This window comes from Lutra lutra, chromosome 7 (genome assembly GCF_902655055.1).
Source record: "Lutra lutra chromosome 7, mLutLut1.2, whole genome shotgun sequence".
NCBI lineage: Eukaryota > Metazoa > Chordata > Mammalia > Carnivora > Mustelidae > Lutra > Lutra lutra.
The window spans coordinates 124164863-124173150 of record NC_062284.1 but is presented as its reverse complement, the minus strand read 5'-3'; the positions used below and the strand labels follow the sequence as shown (position 1 = coordinate 124173150).

Below are 8288 nucleotides of genomic sequence, written 5' to 3'. Positions count from 1 at the left end.
CATAGGGTAATAGAGCTGAAAAAAAAAAAATCAGCTCTTTCATAGGTATTTTTTTCTATACACTTTAAACATCTGGATTCTTTCTTTATTTTCTTAAAAAATGAGTTAGAACAGAACCATCATATCTAGAGCTTATTTGAGGCACTGTAAGTATCATGATATAAAATAAAATATTTTAAAAATTACTCTTTTTTTTAATAAATTCACCAAGTTCATTATCTTGTATTTAGGAAGAACCTAGCTTGAGACTACTTTTTGGTTGCTGGAACAAAACAGAACAACTTGTTTCATTTTCTGTATACAGACATACAGACACAATGAATATATATGTATATGTACATATATATATATGCATGTACACATGTATACACACATATAGATTGATATTCCATTCACAGGTAAGTTATATTTGTCTCATAAAACTAATGATGCTATTTTGTTAAAACGTTTCCCCTTAAACATTTGCACATTTGATTCTTTTTAAGTTCTTTTTAAATTCTAAAGCAAAGCCTTATAAAATAATATTGTGTTGCTTAACTTTTCCCACATTTTACATAAAGAGCTTGATTGCTTGGAAAACATTGTAAAAAAGTCATTGAAGAGTTAATATGAACGTTGCTGCCCCTTTAATTTTCTTAAAAAGAATATTCACTAAGTGAAAAAGGATTTTTAAAATGTGTTCCCATTTTTTAACTACATATCTGTTGGATGCCAAATTTTCTTCATATATCTCAACCAAAACAAAATATTAAAACAGCAAATGCAGAAGATATGACAATCCAGTTGTCTTATTAAAACATATATTGAAGAAATTTACATTAATGTAAAGAAAAACTATATAGGAATTCTTCTCACTAAATTATTTTTTTTATTTTGGAAAATGTAATTATTTTTATGTTTTTATTCTTACATCAATAGTGTTATTGTTATTTCAAGACTATTTTTCTGTTTTGATTTATAGTACAATAAGTATTGATAGATTAGAATATTATTTTATATCTTTGGGCAGTTATCTTATATTTTTAAAAAAAGGAAGGTTGGACTAGATTTTTTTCTTCTCAAATTGTAGTTTGAAATGATCTATAATAGATCTACTTGAAGTACTGGTTAAAATATAGATACTGAGACTTGCCCCAGACTCACCAAGTCAGAATCTATGAAAGAGAGGCCTTTCAAAAGAGGGACCTTGGAGACTTTTCAGGTTCCTTTAAAATTTAAGTGTTACCTATCAGATGACCTCTGTTGATTTTGTTCCAGGTGAATAAACACCAGAATCTCTGGAACCCCTATCTCCTGCAAGGGCAGGCTGGATGCCTAGGTTACCCCTGGCTCCAAGACCATCTACACATTTCTCCTTTACAAGGTTGGCAGACAAAAATAGAGTACACCCAGTTAAATTTGAAATTCAGATAAACAATGAATTCTTTTAGTATAAATATGCTGTATTTAGAAGATAGACTATATCTATCTATCTATCTATATATATATCCAATTATTGGATAAATATTCAATATTTGGGTTATATATATAATCCAAATATTGTGTGGAACATATTTGTCCTATTTTCTGTTTGTGCGCTTTGTTTTGCTAAATCTGTCAGGCCTATCATTTTTCCACCATTACTTCCAGGTGGTACTATCCGTAAACAGACTAAGTGAGACAATATGGGAAAGTCTTACCCACAAGATTTATTAATTGCCTAGACTTAGGGTCAGGTGGGAAATGGCTGAACCCAGAAACACTCTTATAATAACAGTTAAGCCTTTATCCATGATCTCACACTCTTATAAAGCAAACCCCTCTAAACTTTCCCCAAATTTCTTTCAGAAAGCATCTCCATGGAGCTCACGTGGCTCTGCTCCCAGTTACCCCTTACTTCATCTCACTGTGGTATTTCTCATTTTAAAATCATTGGCTCATTGGAAGCAACCTCATTGCCAGAGCGACTGGGAGGAGAGAACATGCAGTTTAATCTCTAATGAAGCCTTGTTCCATTATGTCAAAATTCACCTTTCCTTTTACTTGTCCTTACATGTGTCATCTTAAGAATGTAAACATCTTTGGGCTCCCTTTTATTTTGCCTGCCTCTCCAGGTCTCAGGGACCTCTGTTCACACTGGTAATGTTCTGGGTTCTTCCTATTTCTACTAACCGATATGTTCTCCTCTTCCAAAAATACAGATTTCCCTCTGAACAATATTGCCCACTCAACAATCTTTCTAACCTTTTCTGATTCTACTTGTTGTACAGAACAAGATGGTTTCCAGATTTTGCTGTCAAAGAAGGATTCTGTTTTAAAGAAAGTTTTCGAAAATAGAATAGAGAAATGTTTTAATATCAACTTACCAGTTAATATTTCCCTTTTCTACCTACATCAGCTGCAACTAACAACCTGTAAACACAGTCTTTCATTTTTATTTATCCTTCATTGAGTAGAGGGTGGTTCTGATTTTCTCATATCTGGCATTCTTCTCAAATGACTTTCATAGCTGATTTCTACTTTGGCAACTGCCATACCAGGTTCCCACTTATAACATGGTATTTGGCCTTGTTTAGGGTCCAAATGAGAAAACAAGATGCCGCCTTCAAAAACTGAAGTTATGGGGTGCCTGGGTGGCTCAGTGGGTTAAGCCGCTGCCTTCGGCTCAGGTCATGATCTGAGTCCTGGGATCGAGCCCCGCATTGGGCTCTCTGCTCAGCAGGGAGCCTGCTTCCTCCTCTCTCTCTGCCTGCCTCTCTGCCTGCTTGTGATCTCTCTGTCGAATAAATAAATAAAAATCTTTAAAAAAAAAACAAAAAACTGAAGTTACATCTTATGCTAACAAGGATGTTCTCCTGAATTTTAAAAGGTAACTGTTCCTGTTTCCATTCAACCCAGAAGTTTAAACTAGAACTTGACTTTTGGAAACATCTTACTAAAAAAAATCTTAGTAAATAACTTGAATGGGAGCTATGTTTGTGATTGAATTATGTCAGATTTTTTTCAGGTAGTTAATTGACTACCCTACCCCCAGAAAACTCCACTGTGATACCTTCAGATCTATTTGTTTTTAAAACTGATGGTTTCAACTAATGCAAAGAAAGTATCAAGTTCTCACATCCAGCCAGATTGCAGAAAGAAAAATTAAATGAACCATTTATATTTGTCTACACTGAATAAGATAATTCTCTAGCTGAGCTATGTTGTTTTCTTTAAAACAGAAGTTTTCCTTTTTTTTTTTTTTTAATTATTTACTGTCTAAAAGTCTGTGTCTGCTGTCATTACCTTTACATTGTCATTACATCACTTGTCTGATAACCATTGTAGGTTTTTTTTTTTTTTTTTTAAAGATTTTATTTATTTGACAGAGAGATTACAAGCAGTCAGAGAGGCAGGCAGAGAGAGAGGAGGAAGCAGGCTCCCCGCTGAGCAGAGAGCCGGATTCGGGGCTCCATCCCAGGACTCAGATCATGACCTGAGCCAAAGGCAGCGGCTTAACCCACTGAGCCACCCAGGCGCCCCGTTGTAGGTTTCTTTTATTTTTTTATTTATTTATTTTTTTTAAAGATTTTATTTATTTATTTGACAGAGAGAAATCACAAGTAAGCAGAGAGGCAGGCAGAGAGAGAGGAGGAAGCAGGCTCCCTGCTGAGCAGAAAGCCCGATGTGGGGCTCGAACCCCGGACCTGGGATCATGACCTGAGCCGAAGGCAGCGGCTTAACCCACTGAGCCACCCAGGCGCCCCTGTAGGTTTCTTTTAAGAACAGTACTTTTACCAGGTTCATATTTCTCTAAGCTTATTTTTTCCTCATACTGTAAAAATAAGATTATAAGAATATTAAAGGGAATTTTGAGAAAAAAAAAATCACATTGTTAACATTACCTAGCAAAACTATTTTTATTTACTTAGGTTGCTTTTCATTCCCTTTTTTTTTCCAAACAATATGTACATATTTGTTACAGTTACAATAAAATTTGGTGCATGTTTTAGTTTTGGAAAATTTTTACTTTATATGGTTATTTTAAGAATTACATGGCAATATAAATGTGAATGTATTCGGCATACCGCCTATCAGATAGGTACTTAAACTGATCTTTGAAGCTGTGACTCTAAGTTAACTTTTTTTTAATATTGTAAAGTATACAATATCTAATCAGGATGGTGCCTCAAAACTCAGGTAAGACATTGTGGTTGCACATTTTTTCCTTTTCTTTTTTTTTTTTTTCCTTTTTTTATTACAGATAATGAGAATGAAAGTTAGCCTTTTTTTTCTTTCTATGAATTTTTGGGACTGGGATTCCTATATCAGAAGATCTGAACACTGGGCTATCAAAAGATTATGTCAGTTCCCATTGCCATCAAGATAGTAACAGCATCATCAAATTATCAGGATAGTTTCTTACTAACCTGAAATCTGATAATAAAACAAACCTATAAAATACTGTTTATTTTTATTGTCTTTTTTTTATTTCTTGCATTACCATGAAGGCCAGACCTTTTCTAAAATTCTATGCGCTATTTAGTTTTTATTACTTATTACCTATGTCTGTTATCTGTTTCCATCTTTTTTTAAATACATTTTTTTAATAGGTTTAAGTTATAGACTACAAGGTTTTTTTGCTGGGTGTGGAGAAATAATACAGTTCAGTGGATCCAAGAAAGGACTGGAAGGCTGAGAGCTCCAAAGGCAGGAACTCAGAGACCTCATAGGACACCATGGGATTTGATGGAGTCTCCAGAGATGGCTGTGGGTGCCAGAGACTTTGCCAGAGAAGGCAGATAAAGCACAACAGTGGAGAGAGGATGACGATGATGGTAAAGTAACAATTCCCACTCTCGATACTGTCTCCTTAGGTACATTAGACATTCATTTCTTATTGCCCGTGATTTTTTTTTTAATTGGATCCTTTAGGAAAGCTAAATCACACCATCAAACTTCTCTTTGACCAAGATGCTCCCAACTATGTCTGGTTAAAAAATCTTTGGTAGAAAGAAAGGAAAGTGAAAAACCTAAATTTGATGCCGTTGGACACTATTTTTAGCCTGTGAGAATGTTCACAATCCCCTTTGCTTCAAAAAGGAAAATTGACAAACAAATAAATAGAAAAATAGTTAAATAGACATTAAAGAAGCACTTTATGAATCCTTGGGTCGGAGGTTGTGACTGTGGATTCCTTAGGAAATAAAAACATAGACGATTTGAGATATTCACTTCTTCCTAGTGCCTCTTCCTCTTTTCTCCCTCTTTATTTTTATTGTCATCAATTTAAAGACTCAAGAAAAGAAACAGAAATATATATATATGAAATATATATATAAAAACACATTATGATAAGAAATATCACATTTATTTTTTAGAAATAAATAGAAATTTAGAAAACCTTGTATTTATTTATATATATTTAAGAAAGATTAAATATATATAATCTACTTCAGATGATTATCAGAAAGTGGTTGTTGACCTCTGATACCAAGACAGAGAAAGAGACTCAAACCTGAATACTTGACAAGCAAACCCAAGGAAGTGATAACAGTTTACTACTTTGAGCAGAAAAAGGATATGATGAGTTAAGCACCGAAAGGATATAGATATTTCACGAATTTGCATGTCATCCTTGCCCACGGGCCATGTTAATCTACTCTGTATCCTTGCGATTTTAGTATACATGATGCTGAAGTGAGCACAGGATGTAGATATTTCAAAAAACACTATATTACCACCCCAAGCATCACCTAATAATTAATTAACATATGCTTGATTCATGCTCACAATCTGCTTGTGTATTAATAAGCTTGTTCTGTTTTCCCGCATGTGAAAAATGGGAGATGCAAAGAGGGTTTCCCTTCTTCTTTTTTTTTTTTTAAGATTATTTATTTATTTATTTATTTGACAGAGAGAGATCACAAGTAGACAGAGAAGCAGGCAGAGAGAGAGAGAGAGAGAGGGAAGCAGGCTCCCTGCTGAGCAGAGAGCCCAATGCGGGACTCGATCCCAGGACCCTGAGATCATGACCTGAGCCGAAGGCAGGGGCTTAATCCACTGAGCCACCCAGGCGCCCCGAGGGTTTCCCTTCTTTTGACTTTTCACCAGGCATGATAAGTAAAGTACAGTAACTGGACTTTCCAATATCTCCTGGCCCTTTGAGAAAAAAGGCAGCATTAAAAGAAATAAATTAATTTAAAATGGAGGGGGAATTGGTTGCAAAATAGGTGTAAAACTTTACTTAAAAGCTATTTCTACTCATGGCATTTTCTCTGCATAGTGTAATAGAGTTATAGTTACAGTAATGGTTTGCTTACGGGCAAGCAATTAGGCACCTGCCGTCACTCCACAGGATGTAGATTTCATATGAATAGCTGTTTTATAAATAAACAAATAGAAACTCATATATGTAACGGCACAGGCAAACACTGCTTGGATTTTAAGTTTTAAAAAGACAGTTTCACACTTTTTTGAAGTCATTTGTTTCCATATATAATTGGATTCAACTCAGCCTTTTCATTTTCCACATGAATAATTAATAATATCATTATTATCCTTACAATCCTCTATTGCAATTTATCCATAAGAGGACTGTAATGAGTCACTGCATTAAGGTAAATATAAGCAATATATGAGCCATGCAGATAGTCAATGTAAGTGTGCAATTTCTCAGATGTGGGCGGAAGTTTATTTTTGATTATCTGTCCCTCCTCATAGGCTTGGTGCTCTGTCCTGGGGGAGCATGATTACTACCTCAGGCTCCCTCATATGTTCTCTGGATCTTGAATTGCTCCCTGTTTTAACATGTCTTCTGCAGTCTATGGAGCTCTTTGCAATTTATTCGAAGTCATAAACAATTGATCTGAACTCTGAGCTCTGCCGTGTACCACCTAAGTGCCTACTATATTAGCTGCATGACTTTCCAAAGCCTGAATATCTTCACATGAAAAATGGGGGCTAGAAATAGTAATCACCTCATAGGTGAGTGTAGAGAATCTTCACTCAGACAGTTGGGTAATGGGTCCCATGAACAGGACAGCTTCTCTGAGACTGAGCTACAAGGTAACAGTAAGCTGCCCTTACACTTGCCTGGGAGGTTGTACCTTCTCTATCTGTGATTGATTTGCTCTGGACCCAAAGAGCCTGGACCTCAACTATCTGCAGCAGAGCTGGGCAGCTGGGCTGGAACTGACAAATGGTTTCACCAAAACCTGTGGGTAACAAGGGAAATTAGTTTATGAGGTATACGTGATGCAGTCTTGTAAGACTTAAGAAGAGCCAAATGATGCTAGGAAGGAAGATTGTATAAAATAAACTAGTGAAAGACAAGGGATTTCATTAATTTAGAAAACTGAACGTGTAGTTTAAAGCATGCAAAGGTGTACAAGTTGTTTTATTTGGAGAGTTCTCAGTTCTCAGATTTTATGCAAATAACATGTTAAAATAAGACTGAAAACTTCAGCAAATAGAGTTATAGAGCAGTGAAAGCCTAGACTTTGGAAACAGGTGTATCTGATCTTGAATATCAGGTTCACTGTTTAACTTTGAGACTTAAAGAAATTGCTTAGCCTCTCAAAAATCACTGTCCTTATTGGTAAAAGAATGATAATGATAGCTGTCTTAGGGTCAGCAACCAGTCACTTAGAAGATTATCTGCCTGAAATTAAATCTCAATAAATTTTAGGTATAATATTGGGACAAGTAAGAAATGAAGCCAAGGAACATGGGAGAGGGTGACAAATGAAATTGAAGGTCTCCTGGAAAGATAGACTTGGTTTCTAAAGATAAATTTATAATAACTCAGAAAGGAAATCACATCAGACCATTTTTTTATAAAGGTTGAAATGCTCTTAATTCTACCAAATTTCCTCCCAAAGATATTTATCAAAATTTACCCCCCAAAAATTGAGTTCTGAATTACTTAACTCTGATTTTAAAAATCTCTTTGATTTACAGTTTTAAAATTAAGGCAAGATTTATGAAAGGATAAGGTAAGAATTTTGTATCAGAAACTATGATGCAGTCTCAGGTTAGAATAAGGTTATTGGTGGTCCTTATTTAATAGGTTAATAATTGCTATTGCGTATACAAATTTGATTTCATGTAGGATAAATATGACATTTGTGATAATTTCTATACACAATACCAGGTCCTTACTCTAGTCAGGGTTAAAATGTAAAATTATTTCTAAAGGAAATCCCAGGTACAGTTTATGTGATTCTGACCTATTGTGAACTTCAGCCACATAACCAAAAGCAGACAAGGGATCTTACTTCTTCTTGAGGCCTGAGTTTTAGTTTTGAAAATCCAAACTTTGCTGAAAC

At 35.0% G+C, this 8288-nt stretch overlaps 1 non-coding gene across 1 annotated transcript; it reads right to left on the bottom strand.

The window, feature by feature from the left end:
* Nucleotides 1-5559: 5559 nt before the first annotated feature.
* Nucleotides 5560-5666, bottom strand: LOC125105783 (U6 spliceosomal RNA). The gene has a single exon (XR_007129045.1). It is a non-coding gene; the product is annotated as a U6 spliceosomal RNA (small nuclear RNA).
* Between the last annotated feature and the right edge of the window lie 2622 nt (nt 5667-8288).